Source organism: Gossypium arboreum, chromosome 1 (assembly GCF_025698485.1).
Source record: "Gossypium arboreum isolate Shixiya-1 chromosome 1, ASM2569848v2, whole genome shotgun sequence".
In the NCBI taxonomy this organism is placed as follows: Eukaryota; Viridiplantae; Streptophyta; class Magnoliopsida; order Malvales; family Malvaceae; genus Gossypium; species Gossypium arboreum.
This window is the reverse complement of record NC_069070.1, coordinates 117,748,465-117,765,249: the sequence shown is the minus strand read 5'-3', so window position 1 is coordinate 117,765,249 and position 16,785 is coordinate 117,748,465. Positions and strand designations below refer to the sequence as shown.

General features: G+C 36.0%; 1 non-coding gene across 1 annotated transcript; it reads left to right on the top strand.

The window, feature by feature from the left end:
- Nucleotides 1-13,133: 13,133 nt before the first annotated feature.
- On the top strand, nucleotides 13,134-13,240 carry LOC128281760 (small nucleolar RNA R71). The gene has a single exon (XR_008272026.1). It is a non-coding gene; the product is annotated as a small nucleolar RNA R71 (small nucleolar RNA).
- Nucleotides 13,241-16,785: the final 3,545 nt, after the last annotated feature.

The following is a 16,785-nucleotide window of genomic DNA, read 5'->3' as shown; positions in this document are numbered from 1 at the left end:
AAATAGATGCTACAATATCTTCTTCTCCCTCGACGGTGACCAAACAGCCATCCATGATGAATTTCACCTTTTGATGGAGGGATGATGGGACTGCTCCAGCAGAATGGATCCAAGGTCTTCCCAAGAGACAATTGTATGATGGTGTAATGTCCATGACTTGAAACTCAACATCGTATATATAGGGACCCACTTCTAGATGGATCTTGATTTTTCTCATGACTTCTCGTCTTGTTCTATCGAATGCCCTTACTGTAGAATGGCAGGGCCTTAGATAGGACAAATCCATCGGAATCCTGGAAAGTGTGGCAAAGGCATGACATTGAATGCCGATCCATTGTCGATGAGCACGTTTGGTATTATATAGCCCTTACAACAGGTTGTGATATGCAATGCTTTCACTAAGCCTCTACCATTGGGCGGTATTTCATCATCACTAAAAGAAATGAAATTATCCGCGTTTAGGTTATTCACCCATCTGTCAAGCTTCTCAACGGATATATTGTTTGCCACATAAGCTTGATTCAACACCTTTAACAACGCGTTCCGGTGCGGTTCTGAATTTAACAGCAGAGATAATACCGAAATTCGTGCTGGCTGCTTACTCAATTGTTCCACCACGTTGTACTCACTGTGCTTAATAAATTTTAAGAATTCCTTTGCTTCCTCCTCGTTCACAGGCTTTTTAGCTTCTTACTCAGGCATAGTTTCATACTCATCTTCGGTCACACGCATTGGTGCTTTTCCTTTCTGTTTCAAGTCACTGTTCTTCTTCACTGGTTCGACCTCTTTCGAATAACATCTTCTACTACGAGTGAAATAACCTACTTCCCCAACGCTTCCAGTCATGGCTTTGGTTTTTTCATCTTCAGGTGTGATGATATTGACGTCATATTTCCATGGTACTGCTTTATCGTCCTTGTAGGGGAAAGGAGATGGTACCTCAATTATCACTTTTGGTTTCATCGGCTCCTTCTTCGCATTATAATAAATTATCAACAGTCGGTCGGCGCTATACAGGAAACCTAACGGTTGATGTTCAGAGGCACATATTTCTCCTCTATTGGCCTCTTCGCCTTTATAAAAAATCCCAATCTCTTTATTGTCTATCATATTTTGTAGTAATCTCCTGAACTCTTTCCAGGATTGAATGTCGTGCCCCTCAATACCATAGAATTCGCAAAAACTTTGATCTTTTGTATTCCTTCCCTCGAATACTCTATTAAGATGACAGAGCAACCCTTTTTCAACTAGCACCTCTCAGATTTTCTGCAGAGGTGTTCTTATTTCAGAAACCCATCTTCTACTTTGTCGTTTGTCCTCCTCTCCCACTGCGCTCACATTCCCTTCAGTGTGATTTGGGAATGGGTTCCCGGATGTACTGCCAGTGCCATCAAATCGCAGAATACTCGCATCGATGAGTCCTTGAACTCTCCTTTTGAAGGCCAGGCAATTTTCCGTAGAGTGCCCCTGGTTCCCGACATGGTATGCACAACTAGCATTTGGATCGTACCATTTTGCGTTTGGAGGTTTTAGGGATGCCATGTAATGGGGAGATATTAATTGCTTCTCCAAGAGTTTTGGGTACAGTTCCCCATATGACACAGGAATAGGGGTGAATTGCGGTCTCTCGGGATTGGGCCTTGTTGGTCTTGGTTCATTTCTGGGTTGGCTTTGAGCGGGTAGAGTGTTTTATGGGAATGTGGTAACGGGCCCTTGGTTGTTCATAGCGTATACAGGGTAGGAATGAGGTGGTGCTTGGTAGTAAGGGGTCTGATTCGGAGGAGGATAATTTCGAGGTCGGGGATGGTTAGGATATGGATTAGGGGTATAACGGCTTCCCATTCCCACTATATGGGCTTCTGGTTCTTTCTTCTTCATGGGTGCTACCCTTCTTGAACTTTCTTGAGCTTCCATTCTATCGCTCTTGACGGCATTCTCTATAAGCTCACCGGATATTACAATATCTGCAAAGTCCTTCGTGGCACTTCCCACCAGCTTGTCATAGAATGGTGCTTTCAAAGTGTTGATGAAGAGAATAGTTATCTCCATTTTTGTTATTGGGGGTTCCACTTGAGTCGAGACGTCCCTCCATCTTTGCGCGTACTATCTAAAGGTTTCTGCTGGTTTCTTTTCCATCATTTGTAGGGTCATTCGATCAGGTACCATATCCGATACATGTTTGTACTGCTCACAGAATGCTGATGCCAAGTCCTTCCATGATTGGATCTTTTCCCTACTAAGCTGGTTATACCACCGAAGAGCCGATCCTACTAAACTATCTTGAAAGCAATGTATGAGTAGCTTGTCTTCATTCACGTAACCAGTCATTTTTCGGCAAAACATGACAAGATGCATCGTTGGACATCTCGTGCTATCGTATTTTTCAAAATCTGTTACTTTAAATTTCGAAGGCAGAACCAGATCGGGCACCAAACTGAGCTCCTTGGCACTCAGTGCAGAGAAGGCTTCAGTACCCTCTATTGCTTTAAGTCTTTCTTCTAAGCTCCTATACTTCTCTTGAACCTCGTGATCATCGATTTTTAACTTGGCTATTTCTGCTGGATCGTCCAAATCTAAAACGAGTGGATCAGCAGGACTAGCTCCTGTATTTGATACGAATACTCCTTGCCCTGTGTGAGCAGGTGGCACCGCCTGTTGCTCCAGGTCTGTGGGTTCCCCTTGAGTGTATCCTCTTTGTGTTGCGTGGGCATGTGGCAGAGTGAATCCTGGGGGATAGAGCGGATCTTGACTGTGATTAACTCTTGACCGAGGTTCCTCGACGTCAGGGCTCTGCATGGGTCCCTTTTCTTTAACTAAAGCTGACATCATTTCCATCATCTTGGCCATTTGGTCTCTTTGTTCAAGAGATTCTTCTCGAGACCTCACCATTAAGTCTCTTGTCTCTTGCTGTGACTTGGCCAACTGCTCTTGTAATTCCCTTTAAACTTTTTCCATCCTTTCAATTCTTTCATTGAATTCAACCTCCATTGCCCTAGCTTGTCGATGCTTTCTATACGAATGGCGTGATTCCAGATTTGAAGTGTTGTGACTGCGAATTATATGATTCTAACCTTAGCGAATGATTATGGGATAGATATATGCAATAAATGAATTAATGCATAAATGAATGTCAATCATGAAAGATATGCAAGAAATGGGTGTTGATTTCAAGATAGCTCCTATTTAGGCATTTCATTCGTCAAAAAAGTTCATGAGAAAACATTTTTCCATTTTCGATTCAACCATTACACAAACTTCCTAGCTATATCGCCGTATTTCTTTACTCGTACTAAGAACTCTAATATATTTAATCTTTGACTTGGAGGGAATTGGCAAATGAGAATTTCAGCTTCTTTCGATAGTTGTACCACGTGCATGGCTACCCCACGAATTTCATTTATCAAAAAGCTAAGTTGCATTTCTTTTTCTTGGAGGCCCTCTTCGTAAGCATGAATGTCTCTATCATACTGACTATCTTTTTCTTCCAAAGCCTTCAAGAGAGTATCTAGCTATTGTTGACGATCTTGCAGCATATCTTCTAACTCTCGTATCCTCTCTTTTAGTTCTTGACTTTTAGATCGACTAGTCATTACCTCGACAGACATAGCTTCATATTCGGTGTTCTTCTTCCTTAGCTCTATCATAGCTCGCGCAGCCTTTTCCTCCTCTTTCTTCGCTTTTCCTTTCCAAAATTCCATCCCGCCTTTAATGTTGATTATTTCTTCCTTCCATTCTGTCGACGACTTGCCCAGCCCACTATTCTTTATTGTGCTTTTTAACTTCTTATTTTCCAGATGAAGATCTCTTAAGTCATTTCTTACGACTTCAACCTCTTTTTGCACTTTCTCGGTTCTGGATCTTTCAATCTGAACGTTGATCTTCAATTGGTAGTTTTCCTCTTGAAGAGCACTAAGGTCCCGAGACATCTTGACCTTTTCTTGTTCAAATTCTTGCCTTGCCATTTCTAGCTCGGACGACATTTCCTCCGAGAAAGGATTCTAGACGGTGTAGTTCGTTGATGAGGTTTGCTGACTATTCACCCGTTGCTTCCTCCAGATGTCATAATCTTGGGTGAGGGTATCAGCATATAGAGCCAATTCCATCAGATGAATTTTCTTCCAAGACTTTGCAGTTTCTCAGACCCTCTTCATATACCCTTCTCCCGCAAAAGCGAACTCAGACTGTGCTAATCCTCCAGTGGCAGGTATGAATTGTCGCGAAGAAAATTGTCTTTAGACTAATAGCGGGGCATATCCAACTCCTCCCCATAACCCGAGTAGTGGTACCCAATCTTGATTTCCAACCTTGTATAATAGAACCGAAGGGCGGATCCACGTTGCTCTCCACGTTATATCCTCGGCGCGAAGGTTCTGAAAAATTAAGACCCAATGCTGTTCAGTGACTTCCTTTGGTCATTCTTTCTTGAGATAAGCTTCCAACGGGGTAAATGTTTTTGAAAACATATGGAACGGTGTGCGCTCTACTTTCCAGAAGTGACTCAAAATCCAGACATTTAGTAACTGCGCGCATCCGATAAAGCGTCCTTTCCCCATTTTTCTACAACTGTTTAAGGATCTGAAGGTCTCGGCCAGGATAGTCAGAACAGGGTTGATTCCTTATTTTAATTTTTCGAAAAAATCCACCACCGCAACTTCTATGTGTCCAAGACTTTCGGGAAGATGATCAAACCATAAATGGCCAAAGCGAACAGATTTACCCTTTTCAACATGTCAGGATGGTTCAGAACCAATTCTCGTAGGGAAGACCATGGAATGCAAATGGTTTCATTCTTCTTCTTTATCTGTTTTTTGGCCCATGCGTCAGTCATGTCTGTCAATCTTACTAACTTCTTCTTAAAGGTTATCGACTTAGGTTCCTTTACATATACTTTATAAAATTGCGCATTTTCAACACGAAGCAAAGCAACGTACTCCTCTATAGTCGAAGTCATATCTTCTTGATTGAAGGTAAAACATTGATAAGTCGGATCTCAAAATCTGGCCATGGCTTGGATCAATCGTTCGTCTATGTTGACGGCAATCAAATTGGCTATGTCTCTATATCTCTTGGTGAAGATACCCCTAGTGTCCGAATCCCACTGATTCCAAACCCGAACCAAATCTTCAAGGTTATTCTGGCGAACATTCACGATTACGTGCTCGGACAGATTGGCAATACATCCCTCCACTAGACTATCCCCTTTTTCTTTCTGAGTTTTTAGAGACCAATCCCAAACCACGGCATTCTTCTCGGTTGTTTGTATAATTGACTCTTCCATTAGAAACCCGTTTTCTGGCAACCAATCTCTAGTCAACACCTTCCTAATATGATGCCTATAATGCATGATGCAAAATAAGAACACAGACAAATATCTTGATTAGTACAATAAACATGAATTACAGAAAATCAAAATAGAAAGTGTAAGTGTCAAAGAAATAAAAGGGAAAATGCGTTTCTCCCATATACTTATTTCGGTGACTATTAACGGACGGAGGTTCAGCATGGCTCTAACTAGGTGGCTTGTACGGTTCACTATATGCTGTTTCGGTTCTAGATAGGTACTCAAATTGTTCGTACTGTCATCTACTAAGATTAGTACGAAGCCTCGGTCGTAGCCCATCACAAGCTCACAAGTTCAATTCGAGGGATTACATTTACTTATGCCTATGCGGAGGGACAAGTTAACTCACGAAAGCATAAGTCATATGTAACCTGAAAGTATTCACTAGCCTGTGCGGAGGGACGAGTTAACTCACGAAGGCATAGCGTTTACTTTCACTTAAACGAACGGAGCCCGGGTATAGAGCTCATGTTATGCAAGAATGTACGTGCACGGTGTGTGGGGAGAAACTCACCAACCTTTACGTTTTATTTAAAAACTAAACCAAAACTAAAACCATAAGAATTTAAAGCTTTAAAACAACCGAACAAAACAAGTTAGAAGAATATATACAACACGATGCAAATGCATGATTTTTCAAAAACACAATTTTAGGATCACGATTAAATATTAATTTGAACAAGGAATTTTTGAAAATTTTGACAACACGCGTTTAATTCGACTCGACTCCCAAAAATACGGGTCCCCAGTGGAGTCGCCAGCTGTAGCGACATAAAAATTTTGGCTTAGCTTGGTCACTAATTGTGGCGATTTATTAAAAATTTGAAATTTGACGTTTGATTTTTTGAAATAAACAGGGAGTCGCCACCGATCTTTTTTCCTAGGTGTGATCGGACACCTATTAGATCTCTTATCAAAACAAATCAAAGGCTGAGTTTAGGTCTACGTTAAAATCCAGAGAAAAATTAGGGTTCGGGAGTCGGTTACGCGCGAGGAAGGTATTAGCACCCTTGCGACGCCCAAAATTGGTATCTTGTAAACACGTGTTGTCTTGATTTTTAAAAATACGAGTTCAATATAAGATTTAATCGTGATCCGTTTGAAAAGATAAGAATTTTCAATCTTTTTGATTTTTTTTTGAGAAGGACGTACCGTTTTAACACGAATCGATTGATGTTCACCCAACATAGCGATGAAATCAGTGACTTTGTGTTAAATCGGTTCGTTACCTTGATTATTAATTAGGAAACAATAATATGATCTTCGAAGTAATGCAAAGCAAAATTGAGATGAAATAAAAAAATAAATGGAAGAACTAGAAATATATTGGAGCAAATAACAAATAAGACAATAATATTAAAAACTCTAACAATGCATGCAAGATTAAATATAATTATAATATCAAATACGAGAACACGATGAATATACATATGTAAAATGACATTAAGAGTATGTACATAATATATACTTATACATATATAAATATAATTAGTAATAATGTTAGAAATATACTATATATATACTATTTGAAATATACATGAAGTGATAAAACATATATAAGTAACTAGTAATGTTAAAGTATATACATAATATATACATATATATGTATAAAATGAATATTGAAAACGTATGTAGTATTCAGTATGAAATGTAGAAATACAATATTAAAAGTACGCACACATAATACATAAAAAATACATATATAATACGATACTAAAATATTTACATAACATATATATATTGGAAATAATGACGTTGAAGAAAACTATTACAATATTGCATGAATATGTACTTATATATATATTAAAGATATATAATAAGACATATACTAAGGTTAATGATAATAACAAGGATGACATAAAATATATACACATATGACAAAAACATTCACTATATTAACAATAATAATTATAATAGTAATAGTATTAAAATATAAAAAAGGACAATACAATATAGTAAGAATAATACATATATAAATCTATATACATAAACAAAAATACACATTATTATATAATAATAATAATAATAATAATAAGGGTAATATTGAAATACGACAACAAATACAAAAAAAAAGATATTGAAATAAAATAATAAAATTAACCTATACGTAAAAATATATATATATACCTATATACTAAAACCATATACAAATATTGATAATAATAATGATAATAATAATAATATTGAAATATAAAAGCATTAATAAAATATTACAATAAAGTGGATAAAAAATACTAAATACAAATACATGTATATATACGCATATAATAAGAGTCTACACTAACATATCATAATAATAATAATAATAATAATAATAATAATAATAATAATAATAATAATAATAGTATATAAAAAAACAAGAATATTTAACGAAGAAATGAAAATAAACGAAAAAAGGACTAAAATTAAATTAAAAATAAAGTTGTGGGGCAGATTTAAAAAGAAAATAATGAGAAAGGGCCTATTTGAACACGGGCAGCACCAAGGAGGATCAAAAATGCAATATTACGAATTTTTCAAAACGCTGCGCAGTAGGAGGGATTAATTTACAAACCATATTAAATTTTAGGGCCAATTTATAAATACATATAAACCTGATTTAAAATACCAAAAATGCGGAAGGATCGATTGCGCAAATAGCCCCCTGAGTTAAAAACACGCGGATCCTGAAACGGGTTCGGGTCGAATCGGGTCGGGCCAAGTGAAACGACGTCATTTCAGTGCTCAAGTGCAGGGCCTAAAACGACGTCGTTCCGGACCCCTATAAAAGTTAAATTTTTTTGAAAAATCAGTCATTTGTGCGTGTTGAAGAAAAAAAAGAAAATGAAGCTCATTTTTTTCTCTGCTGGGGCTCCAGCGCCGGTCCTAGTCCGGTCATCGCCCCACCGCGCTTCCGTCGCCGGCGACCGCCATGCACGGTGGTCGGAGGTATGAAAACTTCCCCTTTTTTCTTTTCCTTTTTTTTACCTTTTTAAGAAGTGTTCCTCTCTTATTTATTATATATTTATGTGTGTATACAAATATAGATGGAGGATTCGGCTAAAAAGAAAAAAAGAAAAGAAGTTACCTTTAGCTTTCAATTTCGGTTTTTTGAGATTTTGGGTTTGTGCTCAATGCAATTTTCTTACTTTTATCTTATTGAGACCACTGCTTTTGGTTTTAATCTGCTAGTATTGATGAAAACAAAAAATCCTCTTTTTGTATTGATCGCAAAATTCCCCCTATTACAATTTTCATTCGGTTTTTTTATAACCCTCTGTAAAGTTTCTTTATAATTTATGTCTTGTCGTTCTGCTTGCAGGGTGGTTGAACGGTGCTGCAGAGTTGGTGGCCGGTGGGCTGACGTCAGTGGCGTGGTGTCAGAAGGTGGGTAGGGTAGTTACGGCGCTGAGTGAGGGGGCAAGTGGGAGCTAGGGTTTGTTCTTTTCTGATTGGGCTAAGGGTTATTGGGTTTTGGGTTTATTGTATTGGGTTTGATATAAGTGGGCTGATGGGTTTAAAATGTATTTGGGGTTTGGGTTAGTATTTAGGAATAGGTTAAGGGATTTAGGTAATGTATTGGGTTGTGAGTTCAATTGGGCTTGTGGGTAAAATTGGTCTGTAAAATATATCATAATCTTCCATCACTTATACCTGAATCAAATAGTCTACTTTATTTTCAATTACACTATTATGATACTGACATAAAAATCAAAATAGAATGAGAATACTACAAGAAGCTAACTTAAGTGTAGAAATTCTTAAGAGATTAAAAGATTTTCCTTCATTAAAATATTTGAAGATAAATATTGCAACAAATGCTAATCTTGTATTGTTGTATTTGTTCATGCACATTCGAGAACTCGGCATAGAGTGAAACATTAGTTTAGATGCTATGATAGCTGTAATCGGCCCAATTTGCCCGACCCATTTTAAAAAAAACAATAATAAAACCAAAAAATAAAGTCCAAATTTTTAACAGTCCAAACTTACAGCCCAAAATACAAAAATATACCAAGCCCAAATCCAATCAGCCCAATACCCATAATAACTAAACCCTGGTGGCCCAACAACCTATAAACTAAACTTCACAGGAACCCTAAACCCAAACAGCCTTGCGCCGCTGTTCCCATGCGCCACCCTCGCCATGTACGGCCTCCAGCGCCTCTCGCCTCCGTACATGCCACATTGCTTCCGTACCTGTGAAAACGACAAAGAGGACAACAACACAAAATAACAAAAAGAATGTATTTTTTCTTTTCTTTTTTTTTCGGCTATATAAAGCCATACAATCACATTGTAATGTTTTTTATAAAGGCATACAGAAGCAATCAATAGAAAACGAAAGTCTAAGATCAAAAAAGGTGATTATTTTACTTGTTATTTCTTTTTTTATTCCAAAAAAAAAATAAAACAACAAAGGGAAAAGAGGTCTTTACCTGCGCCACGCTGGAGAGAGAGAGAGAAACGAATCGTTTCTCCTTTCTTTTCATCGAGTTTGGCCCAACTTGCGGGGTTCCGGTATCGAACCCACCCTCTATAGGTAACCGGCTTTAAAAAGGGCTGAAAAAGCCCGGTTTTGCATGCCTCCAACCACTGTCTACAGTGAAGGCTCGCTGGGATCCTAGGCCTGAGAATGAGGCGAGAGGGAGAGTCAGAGAGAACTCTCAGTTTTTTTTAGAAATGAAAGGAGAAAGTATTTTTTTTTTCACATTTATATAAGGGCTAATACGATGCCATTTTGGACTTAGTTAGCAGTAGCCAAACAACACCGTTTTGCGTCAAACCCAAAATCTGACCCGACCCAGTTAAAGGATCCGCATGTTTTTAGAAAATGGTCTATTTGAGTGATTAATCCCTCTGTTTTTTCGACCTGTTATGATTTGATCCTTTTTCTTTCTTAATTTTTATCACTTAGTCTTGCTTTATTTTAATTTGGTCTTTATATCATTTAAGAAGACAGGCGTCTAAAACGGTGCCGTTTCCGATGACCCGAAGTCCTATTCAGTTTTGTCCAGTGGCGATCTGCGAGTTTAATGGCTATATTAGCCTCTCTGATGTCTAAGCGAATTATAATCTGGTCCTTTCCCTTTTATTTATTTTTTATTTCCCCCACATTTCTGTTTAAAAGTTTCAATTTAATTCATTCTTTTTGCTATTTTTGTTATTTCATTATTAAATTAGTTAATTTAATATTATCGTCTTTTTTATTATATTTCCTCTTCGTTTCATTAATATTATTTGTTGCTTTTGTTTTATTTGTTTTATTTATTTATGTTCTTTTCATAATTACCAACCAAATTGTTTTGTTTATCATCTTGTTCATTTATTTAATTATTTATTTCTTTAACCCTTTTAATAATTAAAGTTCATTTATTTATATTTTCATGTGCTCTTACACTCGACTATTATGTCCTTAATTTTATTTATATTATTTTTATATATATTTTTATTACAAATTATGTCCTTAATTTTATTTTTACTTTAACTTAACTCCTTGTTTTCGATGTTTTACAAATTATTCTCCTTATATTAATTTATAATTGTTTCTTTATCCCCATCATTATATTGGCATTGCCCTTTATATATGATTGTTGATAATACTATCATTGTCATTATTTGTTTTTATGGTTTTGTAAATGTAGAAGTAGTGTATATTATACTATTCTTATCGTTGTTTTATTAATATATTCGTTATTTGTCCTTTGCTAACATGACGTTTCATTCACACATTGTTTTAAAAAATGACATTAACTCATAAAAAAAAGGGAAAACTTCTAAAAAAATCAGTGATATTTTGCATTTTAGAAATTCGAGAAAATCGTGCCCTAACTTATGGGGTTTCGATTTTTCTCGTCGAACCTAAATAGACAAATATCTGTCCAAATAATGAAATATATGTTTTCATAATAAAATAAAGGAAATATTCTGTGTTTTGGAAATTCGAGAGATCGTGCCCTAACGTACTGGGTTTCGATTTTTCTCATTTGATCCAAATGAACGAATAACCTTTTAAAATTAAAATGCATGAGTCTTGAAAATCAAAAGACAAGCCTATTGTCGAAGGTTTAAAATGTTGTGTCCTAACTTGTTGGATGTGACATTTTATTACTTCGGGACAAGAAGGTCCTTAGCATCCGTTTCAATTTACTCAAGCAAATTCTTCATAAAATCAACATTAAAAAAGAGAAGATTGTATTTAAAATTCTTTTCGAGCTTTCAAATTTTGACGTTAAGACATTAATTAATCAATTAGGTACCAATTTTGTGTGTTACGAGGGTGCTAATCCTTCCTCATACGTAATCGACTCTCGAACCTATTTTTTCAATTTTCGTAGACCAAAATTATTGTTTTAGTAAATCAAAACGCTTTATTAAAACAATCAATCACAAGGTGACCCAATCACACCTCATAAAAAAGATTGGTGGCGACTCCATTTATTCGTTTTCGAAAGCAAGTCGACACCAGTTTTTTAAAAAAGATGGTTTCGACAGCTTGGCTACTCCACTGGGGACTAAATAAGAGAGTCAAGCTGCGATTTGATTAATTCTTATCTTATTGGTTGAAAATTGATAGTTCGATTTAAAATTATGATTCTTTCATTGCATTTCGTCCGTCATTTTTGGATCTTTGCTTTAATGGTTCAATTCTTGAAATGTTTTCGTGTATTGCATTGCATGTCTAAGCTACCAATTAAAAAAGGAATCGTAAAACTCCCTAATCTTTTAATTTGTTGGGCAGCTTATTCTATAGAATGGCTGAGCAAACTGCGTTTAGCTCCACATGCGACGCTTCATCTAACTTCCTTTTATTTGCTAGAAGCTCCTTTAAAAATTTAACTGCGTTCGGCATCTACGAAAGGGCTTCAATAAATGGTAAGTTAATATGTAATTTCTTTAAAAGTTTAAGGAATTTACCAAATTTTCCGTCTGAGCGGTCTTTCCTTGTCGCATTAGGGTATGGCACACAAGGTTTTTATTTTGCACTTACCGATTTCTTCTCATTATGGCCTACCTCACATTTACCTTTGCTTACCACAGTTTCTTGCCTTGGTTCTAGTTCAGATGCAACTAACCCTTCCTCATCTTGAATGGCAATTGCGTTGAGTTGCTCCCTTGGGTAGCTACCTTGCGGTCGTTCAAAAATCAACTTGGTGAGCTGTCCTATTTGAGTTTCGAGTCCTTGGATTGACGTTTGTTGATTTTTAAGTGCTTAGTATTCTTAAAACGAGTTTCTGATACCGAGATAAACTTTGTGAGCATCTCTTCAAGGTTTGGCTTCTTTTCCTGCTGATAAGGAGGTTGTTGGAAACTTAGAGGGTGCTGCGGCCTTTGATTCCCTTGACCACCCCACGAGAAATTGGGGTGGTTCCTCCAACCTGCGTTATAAGTATTACTGTATGGGTTATTTTGAGGTCTAGAATTATTATTACCCATGTAGTTTAATTGCTCATTCTCCAGGCTGTGGCCATAGGGTGGATATTCTGTATTGCTCGATTCACCTCCACTTGCTTCACATTGCATTACTGGGTGAACCTGTGAAGAGCCAAGAAAACCATCAATTTTTCTATTTAAAAGTTCTACCTGATTTGAAAGCATGGTGACTGAATCGATGTTAAAAATTCTGGCTACTTTCATCGGCTTTGTCCTCATAACTTGCCACTGATAATTATTCAGCGACATTTCTTCTATAAATTCGTAAGCCTTTTCAGGTGTTTTGTTGTTGATGGTCCCACCAGCTGTTGCGTCAACTATTTGTCTAGTCGAGGGGTTCAGGCCATTATGAAACGTTTGAACTTATAGCCAGAGTGCTAACCCATGGTGAGGCCATCTTCTCAAGAAGTCCTTGTATCTCTCACATGTATCATAGAGTATTTTTAAATTCATCTGCACAAAAGAAGAAATATTATTCCTCAGTTTAGCTGTTTTAGCCGGCGAAAAATATTTTAATAAAAACTTTTTGGTCATTTATTCCCAAGTAGTAATTAACCCTCGTGGTAACGAGTTCAACCACTATTTAAATTTGTTCTTCAATGAAAAGGGAAACAACCGAAAGCGTATTCCAAGAAATTTGCCAAATGAGTATTTGGATCCTCATCCTGCAAGCCATCAAACTGAACAAACTATTGTATCCTTTAAATTGTGTTAGTTTTCAGTTCAAAATTATTTGCAGCAATTGTAGGCCTAACTATACTCAATTCAGTTCCTGTTAAAGTAGGTTTAGCATAATCATACATAGTGTGTAGAGTAGGATTCTGATTTATTGGATTAGCAGCAATCACAAGAGGTATCGGGTTTTCTCGATTTTCAGACATCTCATTGGTTGTGGTTTGAATATCGTCCTCTTGCTCTTCCTCTGTGTATCTTAAGCTTCGCCTTATTTCTCTTTGATTTCTGCGAGCTATGCGTTCAATCTCACCGTCAAAAAGCAGTGGTCTTGACGAGTTTCTTCTAGCCATAAACTATAAGAACCTGCCAGAAGAGAGAAAAAGAGAATTTAATAACAAAGATTAAAATAAAATTTAAATTGCAATAAAAGTAAATGGCTAAAGTAATAAAAATCGAGTGTTCCTAATATCTTAGTTCCCTGACAACGGCGCCAAAAACTTGATATGTGATATTCGTGACAGGTTTTAAATATTTATAATTAATCATTCTTGAAACTAACTATTATCACGATAAAGGCAAGTGTACCTATCAAACAGTAGTATAGCTTTAGCAAGACCGGATTGTCGAACCCAAAGGAACTAAAAGTACTAGTAATTACTTTTTTTTTTTTATCTAGCCTAAGAATTAAGGGATTTGTTTATCTAACAAAACTAAAGGGGCACAGAGAGAAATTGGGGAAAATACTTTTAGGAAAAACTGATTGATTAAGACAATATCCAAGGAAAAATCCACCTAGACTTCACTTGTTATTTGACTCTGAACCGGACGATTTACTCATTTGACTTGATCCGTAGAAATCTCTAATTTATATTATTATCTCGGTTGAGACTAACAACGTCTAACCCTAGGTTGATTAATTGAAATCTCTTTCTAATTAACTCCCTAGTGTTGCATTAACTAGTTTTATGGATTCCCTTATTAGGTTTCACCCTAATTCGGCAAAATCTTGTCACCCTATGTCTAGGCGTGCAATCAACTCCGCTTAATTATGACAAAGTTACTCTTAAACAGAGACTTTTGCTCCTCTGAATAAGTGCATGAACTCGAAACAATATCTTGAAATATTGAAGCAAGAATTAAGAACACATAATTAAGAATAAGTCAAATATTTATCATATAATTCAGAAAATAATAACAAGATTCATCTTAGGTTTTATTCCCCTAGGTATTTAGGGGGTTTAGTTCATAATTATAAAAGAAAACATCTCAGAAGAGTAATGAATACAAAACATAAAGAAAACCCAAAACTTTTGAAGGGAAGTTGAGGGGCAGATCTTCCATCTTGAAAGTGAATCCGGCTTCTGAGATGGATCAATCGGCTTTCTTCGAGTAATTTCTTACTTCCTACTCTGCGTCCCCCTTTTCCTCTTGTCTTAGGGTGTTTATATAGGGTTTAGAATACTTCCAAACCCTCAAAAGTGGCCTTTTTTGAATCGAACTAGACTTGGGCTCAACAGGGACACGCCCGTGTGTGATAGGCTTCAAGCCCTTTTTGAGCTTGTTAAATAGGTATGGGCGTGTTGTCTACCCTTGTGAGGAAGTCCAGGTCGTGTTGATTTCATATGTTGGCTCATTTTCTCCTTTTTTTGGCTCGTTTCTTGCTTTTTTTACTCTCCTAAGCTTACCTAAGTATAAAACATGAAATTAAAGGATTAGGAGCATCGAATTCACCAATTCTAAGGAGAAATCATTCAAAAACGTGCTAAGCATAGGATAAAAATATGTATAAATTGCGGTTTATCAGCGCTTTATTATTCCTTGCTTACTTTGAATTCTAGTTTTGTATATTGGCTTGTTTTGTTTGTTTAGACTATGATTGTATTGCATTTTCATCATAAGAGTCCGCGGAGGAGTACACTACTTTGCTTCAGGATTCAAGCCAACAAAGATCATTCGGGGGGCTGTCAACATCCTGACTTACTTAAAGAAGTTAACAAGCATCACGAGGATGAGTGAGCAATAAGTCGCAACCTGAATCAAGCAAAAAGGAGATAATTGTAACAGCCTAATTTTCAGTGGTATCGGGAATAGAGATTTGAGATCACTAAATCCGACGGGTGAGTTGAAAATTTAATAAATTAATACCTAAGAGTCAAATGTGAATATAAAAGCATTTTTGAATTAGTGAATTTGGTGATTTAAAAGAATTAATTAGGTAAATTGGGTCGAGAATGAGGTATCGAGACCTCGACTTCATAAATCGAGCCATAAATATTTTTAGAAATATTTATGGAGTGTTGGTGAGGTAGTAATAAAATTTAGTCAGGAAATTTTAACGTTTGGGTGGTAATTAAATAAAAAGGACTAAATTGAAAAGGGTGTAAAAGTTGCTAAAAAGATTAAATAGCTCAATTGTCAAATGAGGAAGGACCTAAAGTGTAAATAAGCCCAAAGGAGATATTTTGGGCGGCAATAGCTAAGAAAAATCAGGAAATGGGTGAAATAAGGGCAAAATTGAAAAATTGCCAAAATTGGCTAAATAAAAATGGGACTAAATTGGAATATCTAGAATTCTCTTCATTTCTCTTCATATTCATTAGCTGAAAAACAGCCATGGAGGAGGGTTCAAGCTGGTTTTCATACTCTAGCTTCATGTAAGTTTAATTCTTGCTTTCTCCTTGAAATTTTTATGTTTTTGGACTTTTACAATTGGGTCCAACTTACTATTTCATTAGTTTTTGATTCCATGTCTAATTTTTGAAGTTGTTATGGATGAGTGCTGGAAGTATATGATGATTTTTCATGGAATTAGAGCTTTAAATTGTTTATATTCTGATTTTATTGAAAGAATTGAATAGAAAGTGAATGTTTGGGACCTAATTGTAAAAGAGTTTGAAGTTAGAGTTTTATGTGGAAATTTTGAATTTCAATAGTTATGAAATAACTTATAATGTCTACAAAAAGTATTAATTAAGAAAATTATCTTAATTGAGGGGTTAATTGAGTAAGGACTGAATTCTATGAATTGTGAAATTTGGGGTAAAATGGAAATCAATATTTTGCACTAAAATTGTTTTAGGCAGCAGCAGTAGTTTAACTTTGAAAAATCACCAAAAATCGAATTATAGGCTGAATAAAATATTAAATTAAAGCCTATTGAGTCTAGTTTCTTATAAAAGAAATTATGTAAGCAATGGAATTGTAAATCATGAGATACAATAATTTTTGTGAGACAAGGTCAGAATGATTTCGGGTTCCCTTGTTTTGAATTTGAAAAATCATCAAAAATTCGATAAAAATAATTATAGGCTTAAATTTATATGTTTAGAATCCTGAATGAGTCTATTTTCAAGAAA